We start from the raw sequence: 15,825 nt of genomic DNA, 5'->3' as shown, positions 1-15,825 counted from the left end.
CTCAGCTACTCAAGAGGCTGAGGCAGGAGAATTGCCTGAACCTGGGAGGCGGAGGTTGCAGTGAACCGAGTTCGTGCCACTGCACTCCAGCCTGGGCAAAACAGTGAGACTCCGTCTCCAACAAACAAACAAGCAAACAACAACAACAACAACAAACCCAGTGTCAAGCAGCATGCTTGACATATACTAGGCATTGAATATATATATATATATATATATATATATATATATATATAATGACTTAGCCAAAAATCTAGTAAGTGAGAGCTTATGAGAGAGCTAAGGAGTTGAGACCAGGGTGAAATCTCAGGTCTGTCTGAAACTCCAAGGTTAGCCTATCTGCACCTAAGTTTTGGTTGTCTTTAAAAGAGGAAGAATCTAGTTTTTGTTTTTGGTGGTGGTGGTGTGGTTTTCTAAGGGGGTTTGGAGGTGCTGTGATCTATGAATATTAAATAATAATACATAATTAATACCAGTCACAGTTCTGGACACATCATAGATAATCAAGAAATGTCAGTTCCCCTCTGCTTTCCCTGTATCATCTTGTTCAAAGTTATACTTGAAGTGACAGAGTAAAGACCCAAACTACTCTACTACGCTACCCTTTCATCACAGGTGCCTCACAGATATAAGCTATTCATTCTTATTTTTAGTGAGTTTTTAGCCTTCTTAACATTTATCATTTCATTTTATTTTTTCCTGTTTTGGTGAACTTAAAATTGCGATTGTAGTTGAAAACAATATAGGCAGACTTGAGGCAGGAAAGAGGCTTTGCCCTGGCTAAAAGCTTCCAAAGGGCAAGAACCATGGCTTTTCCATCTGTGTATATGTCTGTTCCCAGTAAGGGCTTAATAAACATTTGCAGACTGAAGTGCTTTGGCCAACTTAAGCCTGGATCATTTCCCGGATCTTTGATGCTAGTCTTAAGAGAAAAACTGCTGGCAGTTAGGAAAAAAGAAAAAAAACAAAAATCAGGAAATGGGCAACTGTTCAGTGTATAGAACTATATAAGAAAGGATATTCTGATTCTAGAGTGAAAAGCTTATGCAATAAGGTAAAATCAGGACAGCATGACCAAGAGAATGCTATAAGTAAAGTCATCAACAAGATAAAGATGGGTGAGAAACTCTGAAACTTGACAGTTGTAAATCTGAAAGCAAAGCTTGGGGATATAAAAAAAGCCTGATCCCCACCACTCCAAACACACAAATCTGCTTTAAGATGATGATTAATTTTCCCCTGCCTAAAATATCTCACCCTTTTCACTCTTTTTGTTCTTGCTGTTTCCCTAACCTTGAACACTGTCTTTTCCTCCTCACCATCCACTTTAGGCATTTACAGCATTCCTAATTTGCTTTACCTTCTCCAAGTTTTTTCCCAACTTCCTCAATTCATAGTAATACAACAATTCTCAGAATTACCATAGCACTTTGGTCTGCATACGAAGCCTGGCACACTGTGTTCTTTAACTGGTCACTATGCATAAGTCTTAACTATGAAACAAAATGCATGCTTTTTGTTTGACTATGAAACAAAATGCATAGTTTTTATTTTTAAGTAATCCCATTGCATATGTAGCCCAATACTAGGGGTATTGCAGGTGCTAAATACTTAAGTGCCTGGATAGTAAATGCCACTTTGAATTGACATTTTGAGATATGTGGGGTTTTTAAATTGCATTTTAGATTAACAGGAATAAAATGAATTAAAGACAAATACTTTAAAGGGGGAGTTACAACTGAACAGAGTCTAGATAAGCAGAGATAAATTTCACTGCACTGGTGTTTAAAGGTAAAAAAGAAGTTCCTATTGTAGATCTTTTCTTGAAAAAATCTCCATGAAGTATGAGCAGGTATTACCTAAAAATGATTTTTAGTATTTGTTTTCGTCTTGATGAAGATCATATACCACCTTACTGTATATTACCAGTTACAATGGAAACTATATGTACCCACTTCTTAAATTATATTACTTGCAAATTGCTTTTTATTGAATGTTTTCAATTATGCTATTTGTGTATTGTCCTAAAAATAATATTTAAAGGAGTCACTCTTAAAAGGATAAGTACAGTAGTTCCCCCTTATAGGTGGTCTTACTTTCTGAGGTTTAATTGACCCGTGGTCAATCTCAGGCCAAAAATATTAAATGGAAAATTTCATGAATAAACAATTCATATGTTTTAAGTTGCACACCATTCTGAGTAGCCTGATGAAATCTCACGTGATCCCACACCACTGTGAATCGTCCCTTTGTCCAACATATCCATGCTGTATATGCTACCCACCCGTTAGTCACTTAGCAGGCTTTTTGGTTATCAGATTGAAAAAACATAGTATATAATAGGATTTGATACTATCCTTGGTTTCAGGTATCCTCTGGGAGTCCTGGAACATAGCCCCTGAGGATAAGGAGGGGACTATTATATACTTTTTAAAAGTCTTTTAGTTTTTCATACTTCAACATGACACCTTATTTCTCTTCTCTCTGTTATCTACTGACACTAGTGGGCCTACTTATACTGACAGATAACATTTTTTCCATTTACTGTGACAACACCCAACTAATGTTTACTGATAAACTAGCAGCAGCAAGTCAGAGCATCTACAAAATGTAAGGGGAATTTGCACTCCTGAGTTAACTTTAATTCAAACGTGAAATTGTGTAGCTAAAATAAATTCACATAGTGTAAATATTTTACAAAAATTCTTGTCACTTTTACACAAATAAAATATTCTCTGTTGAGTCCCCATACTGTATCCATATTATAGACAAGCACGTTTGTAATTTCTAAACTTATAAACTTTTTTTTCTTTTTTAGAGACAGGATCTCACTGTGTCACCCAGGCAGAAGTGCGGTGGTGCAATCATAGCTCACTGCAGCCTTGAACTCCTGGCCTCGAGCAATCCTCCTTCCTCAGCCTCCTTAGTAGCTGGGATTACAGGTGTGTGCCACCAGGCCCAGCTAATTTTTTAATTTTTTTATAGAGATGAAGGTCTTGCTATGTTGTCCAGGCTATTCTGAAACTCCTGTCCTCAAGCAATCTCAATGCCTCAGCCTTGCAAAGTGCTAGGATTACAAGCATGAGCCACTGTGCCTGACCAAACTTATAAACTTAATATAGATATATGTATGTCTGTGTATATGAGTGTATTTAGGCAGCAATGCATTAAAATGCCCATTCTGTATTCACAGACACCAAATTCAAATTTTATGTACATATATGAACACACTTCATCATTGAAAATGTGCCTAACAATACATTTAAATCAAAATAATTATTATGAGAAAAATTAATGTCAATATTTTGTACCAAAGAGGATTAATCATAGATTTGGCGCACTTAAACTTTGAACTTTCTCATAATAATATGACAACAAACAGGTGATCAAAACATTTAAAAATTAAGTCAAACAACTAAAATTGTTTCAAATAATTTTACATAACAATTTAATTTTTGTTGAATTTATCACTTGTTTTGATAACATTGACCTACAGCCTCAAAGACATAGAGTAACTAGGGCCAGCTACTTGGCTGGCCCTATGTACATAATTAAATTAGTTAAATATGTACTTAATGCAGGTCTATACACACACACACACAACACACACACACACACACACACAGCATTGTACTAGTCACAGTAGGAAAATAGAAATAAGACATAGCCATATTCTTTGCCAAACATTGAATCCAGTGGGTACAGGCATGATCTCTTGTGTTAGTTGTCATCCTGTACTTTTTTTGCATTTGTTCTGCCTCTGACCATACATTCTTTCTTTCATTCACCATTTCACTCACTTATGACTTAACTATTTTGCTTCCCTATAATTATAATAACGTTTGTCTAATAATGAGAATGCTAACCTTAGCAATTAAACTCCTCCGATTGTACTCTATAGTAATGCCCTGTGTATCGGGAATAAAATTTAATTAAAATATATACTGTATGTACATTTTGGATAAAAAATAAGTAGCTTTAAGAGAAACATCAATGTTTCAGTTTAATAAAATATATTAAGAATGCAAACACATTTCCTTATTTAAAAGAGGTTTGCTTTAAATTCTTTTTCATCAGAAGAATCCATCATTAGCAATTCTAGTAGAACATTCATTAATATTTCATGTTGTCACATCTCTCTTCAAAAAAGCAACATTAATCACTAATTCAAACAATTCAATCTACTAAATTACTAAGAATTTATAAACACATTCTAATTAGGTACTAATTAAATCTTTAAATTCTAAAACTGATTTTTTAAAAAGAACTAAAATGCAAAAGCTACATTGTACTTTTAGTTATATGATTGTTTAGGGGAAGGCTTTTGTTCGTACCTATCCATCAGCATACCTACAGAGTGTGTAATCAAACTCAGTTTTATAGTTATGCTTTATCTGCTAATATGAGTATATGAATATTGTTTGTGACAGCGCTTTCAAGATAGTGTGTTATCATCTTGTAAAAAATACAATTTCTTAGCCAACAAGTTTTACTGGTTGTAGTGCATGTAAAGCAATATATTATGTGAAAGAAACAGAGAAGAATATAACTTGATTATTTCTGTGGTTTTTATTCATTGGCAAAGAGAAAAATAAACATTGACAATTTCACATAAGTCATATTTTCTTGAATAAAAGCATGATACTATAAAAAGGCAATGGTGTTAGTTAGGGTGCCTAAATTCTAATGTATAATGGTTAATTTAGTAGGCTGTATGAATAATGCGTTTTAGCTCTGAAGACAAATTTAAGTTCTTGATTATGCCATTATTTTGCTTGATCTGTTTGGCATGTTAATATCTGGTATTTGTTATCAGAAATCCAGGAAGAGCAGAAAATAAAAACTTTCTCCAACAAGCATTTATTATCTCTCTGGCCCTATAAATATTAGCAGAAGGGACCAATGTAAGTGTGAATGGAAGATTGGCATTCAGTATCTACATACTGACTTTATATTTTTGAATCCTAATATCAGAATTCTCTTTTATAAACAATTGAGCACTTTGTCAATTCATGTTTAATTTAGGATTCATTATTCAGCACACACTTATTAAGCTAGCCCGTATATGTGACTCTGCACATTGATTAAATGACTAATAAGGCACATTCTCTTTATTAAGGAATTATACTCTGATGAAGAGTTAGATGCATTCACATCTAACACAAAAGCAGGTGCTGAGTGCTGCAGTAGAGGTGGGAAGTATGATAGGAACATAGAGGGAAGGATTATTTTAATAAGGTATTGAGCAGGATTTTATGGAGGAGGTGGCATTTGAGATGAAGAATGAAGAAGAGCTAAGATGTCAGCGAATGGTGATGATGGGTCAATTCTATGTGAGTGACTCCATCTGGCCCATACCTCACATCTGATCCCCATATAACCTGTTCTGCTTCATCTTTATTCCATAGCACTCATCTTCTAGCATATTTTACAATGTATCGTATTTATTGTCTGCCTACCCCCACTAGAATATTCTGACAGACACTTTCGTTTTGTTCACTGATGTACATTGGTGCCTACTAATTCATGCTCATTGTAGATGCTTGACAAATATATGTGGAATGAGTTAATGAGAGGAAAACGTAAGTAAATCATTGAGGCAGAAAATGCAGATTTTTTTTCAAATAATAAAGGATCCAGTGTGGCTGTTAAGACTAGGAAAGACCTTTGATGGCCATATAGTACAAATGGGAAGAGTGCTTGATGTAGAAGGAAGTGGCCTAAATGCTTTTCCTTACTTTTCCACTAAACAACGAAGCCGATTTCTCTGTAGCTCAATTTCTCATTTGAGCAATTGATGATTCAACTATAATACCATGCATTTTATAAATAGTTATTGAATAAATTAAATGATAAGAAGCTCCAGTTCTGACATCTTTGTGATTTTTTACCATCTTCCATTTTATTTGCATATATTTTTCTTGTATTTTGGTTTTGCTGCTCTGAAATTGTACTGTCTTGCTAAAGTTGCCTCTATATCGCTTCAGTTTCTTTTTAAAAAATACTGAAGTCCATAAAGTGTATGAATCCCCTCTATCAAATAAAATGATGTTGACTGAATATGTCCAACATTTGCTGAAGTCAGATGACATCAGAACATGACATGCAATGTCAGAGTAAATACAGGCTATTCTCAGCTGCTACATCAGTTTTTATTGTTCCAAATTGCATCAACCTATGGGAAAAGGGATGGTCTTAGAGACAGACCTAAATGGGCTATAATCACTAAAAATATAATTTATGGTATGATAGTGGGTTAGGTGTTCATTTTGGAAATTTGCATTGTGAATAAATTCACATCCCTCCTATTTCTGTCCTTCACAGTGTCATTTATTCACCCATCTGTCTTATAGTATTATTTAACTGTTTTGTTTTGTTTTGTTTTTTAGAGACAAGGTCTGGCTCTGTCACCCCGGCTGGAGTGCTGTGGCTTGATTGATCAAAGCTCACTACAACCTTAAACACCTGGACTGAAGTGATCCTCCCACATCAGCATCCCAAGTAGCTAGAACTAGAGGTGCACACCACCATGCTTGGGTTCTTCCCATATTTTTTTGTGGCAGATCAATATTTAGTGGTATCATGAACTATGTTTGTTCATTACTAAGTCGGCTTTAACCAAAAGACTTTCACATATGCTCAAAATGTTCTGTATCAGCACAGTCCAATATGGTAGCCACTAGACTACCATTACATTGAGCACTGAAAATGCTGCTAGTATAACTGAAGAACTGGATTTTTTCTTTTGTTCAATTTTATTTATTTATTTTATTTATTTATTTATTTTTATCATACTTTAAGTTTTAGGGTACGTGTGCATAAGGTGCAGGTTTGTTACATATGCATACACATGCCGTGGTGCCGTGCTGCACCCATTAACTTGTCGTTTAACATTAGGTATATCACCTAATGCTATCCCTCCCCCCCTCCCCCCATCCCACAACAGTCCCCGGAGTGTGATGTTCCCCTTCCTGTGTCCATGTGTTCTCATTGTTCAATTCCCACCTAAGAGTGAGAAAATGGGGTGTTTGGTTTTTTGTCCTTGCAATAGTTTGCTGAGAATGATGGTTTCCAACTTCATCCATGTCCCTACAAAGGACATGAGCTCATCATTTTTTTATGACTGCATAGTATTCCATGGTGTATATGTGCCACATTTTCTTAATCCAGTCTATCATTGTTGGCCATTTGGCTTGGTTCCAAGTCTTTGCTATTGTGAATAGTGCCGCAATAAACATACGTGTGCATGTGTCTTTATAGCAGCATGATTTATACTCCTTTGGCTATATAGCCAGTAATGGGATGGCTGGGTCAAATGGTATTTCTAGTTCTAGATCCCTGAGGAATCGCCACACTGACTTCCACAATGGTTGAAACTAGTTTACAGTCCCACCAACAGTGTAAAAGTGTTCCTATTTCTCCACATCCTCTCCAGCACCCGTTGCTTCCTGACTTTTTAATGATCGCCATTCTAACTGGTGTGAGATGGTATCTCATTGTGCTTTTGATTTGCATTTCTCTGATGGCCAGTGATGATGAGCATTTTTTCATGTGTCTTTTGGCTGCATAAATGTCTTCTTTTGAGAAGTGTCTGTTCATATCCTTCACCCACTTTTTGATGGGGTTGTTTTTTTCTTGTAAATTTGTTTGAGTTCATTGTAGATTCTGGATATTAGCCCTTTGTCAGATGAGTAGATTACAAAAATTTTCTCCCATTCTGTAGGTTGCCTGTTCACTCTGATGGTAGTTTCTTTTGCTGTGCAGAAGCTCTTTAATTAGATCCCATTTGTCAATTTTGGCTTTTGTTGCCATTGCTTTTAGTGTTTTAGACATGAAGTCCTTGCCCATGCCTATGTCCTGAATGGTATTGCCTAGGTTTTCTTCTAGAGTTTTTATGGTTTTAGGTCTAACATTTAATCTTTAATCCATCTTGAATTAATTTTTGTATAAGGTGTAAGGAAGGGATCCAGTTTCAGCTTTCTACATATGGCTAGCCAGTTTTCCCAGCACCATTTATTAAATAGGGAATCCTTTCCCCATTGCTTGTTTTTGTCAGGTTTGTCAAAGATCAGATAGTTGTAGATATGTGGCATTATTTCTGAGGGCTCTGGTCTGTTCCATTGATCTATATCTCTGTTTTGGTACCAGTACCATGCTGTTTTGGTTATTGTAGCCTTGTAGTACAGTTTGAAGTCAGGTAGCGTGATGCCTCCAGCTTTGTTCTTTTGGCTTAGGATTGACTTGGCAATGCGGGCTCTTTTTTGGTTCCATATGAACTTTAAAGTAGTTTTTTCTATTTCTGTGAAGAAAGTCACTGGTAGCTTGATGGGAATGGCATTGAATCTATAAATTACCTTGGGCAGTATGGCCATTTTCACCATATTGATTCTTCCTACCCATGAGCATGGAATGTTCTTCCATTTGTTTGTATCCTCTTTTATTTCATTGAGCAGTGGTTTGTAGTTCTCCTTGAAGAGGTCCTTTGGGTCCCTTGTAAGTTGGATTCCTGGGTATTTTATTCTCTTTGAAGCAATTGTGAATGGGAGTTCATGTTCAATTTTAATAAATTTAAGTGTAAATACTCCCATATAGTTACCAGTTCTACCAATTGGACAACACAGATCTAGATATTGTTCTTTCAGAAGGTTCAGTAATAACTATCTAGTTATTTAACATTTTTAAGGAATAAAATCTATTACAGGAGCTTCTATATCTAGGAAGACAAAGCAGAGATGCTTTTTTCTATTGCTATTTGCTTATTTTCCCCTGAACATTATATATAAAACAAACATAAGAAGACTCTGAAAGGTGGAGAGAGGGCAGACCAGCTAGGGACCTTTGGGCCCATGGAACAACATAGCAGTGAGTTTACTGGATTTTAGGGGTTTTTTTTTTTCTCTTTGTATATTCTAGACTTAAAGCTGAAGAAGCAAGCAATCTAGGATGACAATGGCCAAGACCAAAAAAGCTTACTTTCTCTAGTCAAAGGACTAGGAAATACGTACCCTCGTAAGGCAAAAATTTTTGACATTGATTGCTGTACTTCAGTCAAACTGTGACCCCCCATCCCCACCCATATCAGTAAAAGCTTGAGTGGGGATCCTGGACTTCCATCTTTGTGAGGTGATAGGGATACAGTCAGATTTTCCAAGGACCGATAGAAGTTCCAATAGAAACCAGGTCTTTCATCCCCACTTTTCTATAAGAAGTGCTCCATCCCCTTTTAGTATCAGTGGGGACCACATGGGGGGCCCGGATTTCCATCCTCTCCTTGCAGTAACAAGACATCCCTTCCCATCCCCACTGAGGTCATATCCGAGAAAGTCTAGTGGAAAGTCAGGCCTTTTATGACCACTCAGCAGTAATGAGGCCACCCACCTGTGATGCCAGTGGAGACCATGTGGGGAGATGGGACTTCCACTCCACCAGCATTCATGAGGAGCCTGCCCCCATCAGAGGACAATGGAAACTAAGTAGGAAATGTTGACTTCTACCCTTGTCTGGCTGTAAGGAGGTGGTGCCCACACTTCTCCTGCCAGGGTGGTGTCAGATAAAGCCAGTTAGAAGATAAAATTTAACTAAGATCCAGAATCCGGTAATGCAAAAATATTCAGGTTTTATTCAAAAATCCCTACTTATGTAAAGGAGGAATATTTCAGACTGATATTGTTATTTCAGGTATTCAATAATAAATGAGCCTCAATTGAATAAATGAATCTCAAACTCAAATGAAAAAAAAGGCAATCAATAGATGTCAATGCTGAGATAACAGAGATGTTAGAATAACCTAACAGAGATTTCAAAGCAGCCATGATATTTTAAAAATAAAAGCTTCAATGAGCAATTATAACACACTTGAAACAAATGTAAAAATAGAAAACCTCAGAAATTAAATAGAAGACACCAAGAAGAACCAATTGGTTAATTTAGAAAATTGTGGGAGAAATACAATAACCAACAGTAGAATGTAGAGGACAGAGGAAATAATCAGTGAACTGAAAGAAAATATTTGCAAACCACATATGCAACAAGGAAATAGCATCTGAAATATATAAAGAACTTACAAAATTAAATAGTAAAAAAAACTGACAGTCCAATTGGAAAATGGCCGAAATATATGAAAAGACATTTCACCAGAAGGGCATAAGAATGCAAATGAAAAGATGTTCAATATCATTAACCATCACAAAAAGACACATTTAAACCACAATGCAATAGTAATACACACTTATCAGAAGAAAAAAAGTGATAACACCAAAAGCTGGCAAGAATGCAGAAAGTGAATTACTCATACATTCCTGGTGGGAATGTATAACCACTCTGCAAAACAGTTTGACAGTGTCTTTAGAAACTAAATGTGCAATTACCATACAACTTAGCAATTGTAACACTGAGCACTCATCCCAAAGAAAGGAAGTCTAAGCTCACAGAAAAAAACTGTGTATGAATATTTATTTATAGTAGCTTTATTCATAATAGCCAAAAACTAAAAACAACCAGATGTCCTTTAACAGGTGAAGGTTAAACAAATTATAGTAGATCCATACTATGGGACACTATTTAATAAAAAGGAATAAAGTACTGATACACTCTACAACTTATATGAATCTCCAGAGAATTATTCTGAGTGAAAAAGCCAATCCCAAAAGGTTATATGCTGTACAGTTTCATTTATATAACATTTTTTGCGATGACAAAACTATAGAAATGGAGAACACACTAGTGGTTCCCAGGAATTAAGGAGGTATTGGGGGAAAGAGGGAAATAGGTTGGCTGCAAAAGGGCAACATGAGAGATCCTTGTGGTTTTGGAAATATGCTATATGTTCACTGATATCAGTGTGGATTCCCTGGCAGTAGTACTGTACTATAATTTTGCAATATCTTATCGTTGGAGGGGTTCCCTCTGTATTGTTTCTTTTTTTCTTTTTTTTTTTTTTTTTTTTTTTTTTTGAGACAGGGTCTTGCTCTTTTCCCCAGGCTAGAGTGCAGTGGTGTCATCACGGCTTACTGCAGCCTTGAACTCCAGGACCCAAGTGATCCATGCCCAGCTAATCTTTTACTTTTTGGCAAGGACAGGGTCTCCCTATGTTGCCCAGGCTTGTTTCAAATTCCTGAGCTAAAGCTATCCTCCTGCCTCAGCCTCCCAAAGTAGAGGAATTACAGGTGTGAGCCACTGCACTCAGCCTCTGTATTATTTCTTACAACTGCATGTGTATCAGAATTATCTCAAAATTAAAAGTTTAATTAAAAGTAAATAAACAAATATGTCTCATGAGCCAGTCCATGTTAAGCATTAGAATTATTCAAGTTTAGGATTTTGGTTTATTTTTTAATGTAATAAAGTAGGACTTTTTATAATCTTTTCACTTCTAGCTGCCAATTTAAAACAGATTCAACTTAGTTGTATTTATCTCTAATTTGTCAAGCAGAGCACAGAACCATGATATTAGATTGTTTCTCTCCTACCGGTACCCATTTTCACTTTTGGATTTACTTGTGTTTTTGATTGTTAGAGGTTTCTACTTCACTTATCATCCAAATTTTGTTTTAATAAACAATTGACAGTCTAAATAGAAAAAATCACTAGTTTATTCATCAGAGTTGCTCAGTAAAACAAGTCTTATCATACTACTTATTCCTTTATTCAACAAAGATTTATTAAGTGCCAATTATGTGCCATGCACTATTGGGAAAACAGTAGAAAACAAGACAAATATCCCTATCTTCATGGAGTGTATACATTCTAGAAGGAAGATATATACTGATAATTAAAATATAGAGAATGTCAGATGGAGTTAAGTGCTACAGGAATAAAACTGCAGCAAAAGGGACTGTGGAATGAAGGCGATCAGGTGCATTATTAGTGTGATCAAGAAGACGATTGCCTTACTTCTAATGATGAACAGTCATACTGTAGCAGAATTAAATATAAATTTCCCAAAGAAGATTACAATTCACAATAAAAGAGAATGAGTATAGAACAGGAATTTGCAAGCTTTTCCTTCACTGTGATGCATGTGACTGATGACATTCGCATGTGTCACACACTTCCATAGGTAAACCAGTGAGACTTCTTGTGTGCTATGTGTAATTGCTGGTACCTGGCTGTAATCCTCCTTATTTTCTCTCAGAAAGATCAGCTCAAAAAAATCGATGAGTGAGAATGTATGTTATTACGGTAGTCTTAAATTTGAACGTTTAAATCACATGTTTAAAAAATGTACTTTATTGCTTTCAGTAAACAACTGATTTTAACACATCTGCATATTGAATCATGGACAGTGAGAGTAATAGTAATTGTATGTGTATAGTAATATCCCTTTTCACAGATATTCCTAGGGAATATGCAATTATAACATGGATCTTACAAGCAGGGAAAGACGCGATGCAAGGCAAAAACTGTAAGAGTCAATTTTAGAAAAGCTTCAAATCAGCACTCTTGATGAATACTTCAACAGGAGCTGAAATTTTGGCATTAAAGTAAGTGAATACTCAGTGGACTGGATGACTGAATTTCGCTACCTGAGTGAGCGAATTTTCCTGGCTTAAAAGTAAAATCAATTGTTATTATATTACTATTTAGTATTACTATTCACTGGTTCAAAAACATTGCAGGTGAGAAAATATCAAGCCATGAATTGCATCCAACCAAACAAAGCCCAAGGTAACATACTTCTCATCATAGGAATTATTTTCTTTTCAATGTAATGAACATCTCTAAAATGTCCCCTATGGGCTAGGCACTGTGTTATGTACTTGAGGCCAAAAGAAAATGAAGATCTTTGTTTATTGATTTAAAATAGATCTCATTTTTATGGATTAATAAACAGTCCAACAGTGTTGGCCTTGATGTCTTCTATACAGTAGATCTAAAAAATATTTGATGAATGATAATGTCAAATAGGTCATTTCCACTTGAGGGCATGAGTGAAGTATGGGACAGGGGTTAAGTGAAGAGTCCCTTGGCCCCATACTTAGTGCTGTTCATCTCCAGCAATCCTAATTCCTCTGTGAAGTGGTCCTCAAACTACAGGATTCTACCCTTTCTAGTTTCACAAAAATAGGTGCTTAGCTTAATACATTATTGCTGGACAAATGAAGAAATGAGTCTAGCTTCCTGGCTAGAGGGTAATCCTGTAACCCAAATCAAAATCTGCCTGATCTGTTTTAGGGTCTCCCGAAATGGCTGTAACCCCCCCGCCCCTGCCACACTGCAATGGGAGTTCTGTATTCAGGTTTGTGGCCCTCTGTGGTGCACCACTTCTGTATAGAGCTTCAGGAATCCTCCATTTTAGTGGCATCTCACTCCTTCCAGAATGTAAGGCCTGAAGCAGAAATTAGAGGTTGAGAACTGCTAGAACTTCTCCAAATAATGTAGCTGCTTGCCAAGATCCAGCGGCCGTTAAATGGCCAGGTCTGTATAGAATGAAAATGAAGGGAAAGCTTGAAGCACACTCATCTCCTTTAGGCCGTGGGGGCTCAAATTTATGAGTGAAATAGGTTCTGTAAGTCAGCAGTAGGCTCAGGCATTGTCCTCTGAACTTTAATTTCCCTCTGGACTGAGGGAATCTGGTGATCTTGGATTCCTAATTAATGTGGAAGCATCTTGAAAGTTACCTCTCTGTCCCTTCATCCATTTTTAAGAATCAGATTCAGTCTGATGATGTTCTCATGCAAATCCAAGCCATGGTGGGAAACTCCTCAATGGGGCACATGAGCTTCCACCATGATAGGTGGTTTCTAGGTCTACAGGGTAGATGAGGGGCTCTCAGAGGTTCCCATAGCCACCTCAGTACCTGCCTTTCAGAAGCATTAGATGGGCTTCCTTAGCTCTTTGCTTTAGAGATATGAGAGTTACCATGGATTTCCTGAAGCTTATGGCTGAGACCACAGAATACCATTCTGTCTCTGTCTCCTCTCAACCCCCCAAAAGTAATTTGACTGTTCACCCATTGTCCTCCTAGTCAAGAGTAGATGCCAATTCAGGGTACATAAGGACTTGGAAATGCTGAGCATATCCTTTAGTCTTTATTCTAATTCTCGAATATATGTCCTGAGTAAGCACAAGAGAGCTACCTGCCAAGGTTGTTGTGGCTGATGAGAACTTCCCATCTCCCTGAAAAAAGCATAATTCTGGACTTAGTTGGGCTCCCTGGTGGCAAAGAGACTCAGTAATGGAAAATGTTTCCAAATGTTGAGAGTTTGGAAAACTGCCAAATAAATGATACTAGTTCTTAAATCTCAATCATTATATGTATTATGTCTAAATTAGCATATTTGGACATTTTCATTTTATACCTGTATTTAATGACAAATGCATGTAGTCAATCAAAGTGTAGCCTTGTAATAGATTTTTCTTGGTTAAGCATTTTCCCAGGTCTTCAAATGTTTATTTCTAGAACAAGAAAGAATGTATGTTGCCCATGTTATGATGAGCAATATAAAATTAGGCATTCATTTATTATTTCAGTAATTGACAATTTGTTGAATGCTTCCTATGTGCATATCACTGAGTTGAAATTAATTCTATTTTAAGGGTTTTTCCTGTTTTACTGTTCTTCGTTTGTCATGGATGACTGAAGTGGCTGAAGTTTGTCACATGCAGTTACTTAGCTGGTCTGCTCAGGCTACATTTTCCTTTGCTATTTTCTTCTCTACATTACCAATAATGGCCATGTTATGCCTTTTGCTTTAAGTAAACATTTCTGAGTGCATGTGATATGCAACAATGTAGAATTTTAAGTCAGATGCTACTTGTAAGTTTCCTCATTTATTGAAAAGAAGGAGAATGAACTTGAAAACTTTTTTTGCTCTTAGACTTTCAGGATTTTATGTTAGTTTCTAAATGCCAAGTATAAGGGAAAACATTTCTGCCAGCAAAGTTCTAGAAAGTGTTTGTTAAAATTAAGTAGGTGAAATTTATCTTCTGTACTTTGGTTTTTCTAACATTTCTCTTTTTGTTTTTAGTATTGATCTTTTCCTCAAAGGCCCCAATATCCTTGTCCCAAATGGAAGGAGTGAGTAAGGAGGACAAGTCACAGTTTTGCCACTTAAGAACTATATCAATTTGGATAAGTTATTTATCCGCTAGGCCTGAGATGCCTCATCTATAAAATAGGCATGATCACAAAAAATTCCTCACAGTTACTGTGAAGGTGTAATAGAATATTGAACACATATATATCCATTAAAGATTAACAAAAAATTGCTAGCTTTTTATTTTGTCAAATACAGACTTTTAAAAAAATGCAACCTTCATCTACTATCATAATCATCTTAGAAATGACAAAATACCATCCACAAAGAAGGACATTATCTCAGAATTTATAATTTTATAATTTTAAATGTATAGTTTTAATTAGAAATTTTACTACATTGTCCCTGTTGCTCCTATTTCACTAAAAATTAATGAATAGCTTTGTCTAATCTGCAAGCCTGTGTTTGAAAACCACTGTTGTGACCTTTCCAGTTTTCTTTCTTTCTTCAAAGCTCTGTCCTTTTCTAACATTACAGCTATAGTGTTAACCATCACTGTCTGTAGTGAATATTAATGGCTTAATGTATTCATCTTGTCAAGAACATGTTTATATTCTAATATGGGGGCTTTATCCAAATAAGTGATAGTAGTGGTGAAAATTTCAGACCAGTTGGCAAGTCTAGGGGAAAACAAATTTGGTGCAGGTACCCTTTTCAGCATCCTGAATGTCTACCTGCTTTATACATGTATATGGCTGACTCTGTACTCTACCTTTCTTAGCTTTAGGATATTAAGGCCTGTCACAGATAGGCTAGGACTTTGAATGGTTTCCTCAGCAGCACCTGT

This window comes from Nomascus leucogenys, chromosome 9, assembly GCF_006542625.1.
Source record: "Nomascus leucogenys isolate Asia chromosome 9, Asia_NLE_v1, whole genome shotgun sequence".
Taxonomy (NCBI): Eukaryota; Metazoa; Chordata; class Mammalia; order Primates; family Hylobatidae; genus Nomascus; species Nomascus leucogenys.
This window is presented reverse-complemented; position numbering follows the sequence as displayed.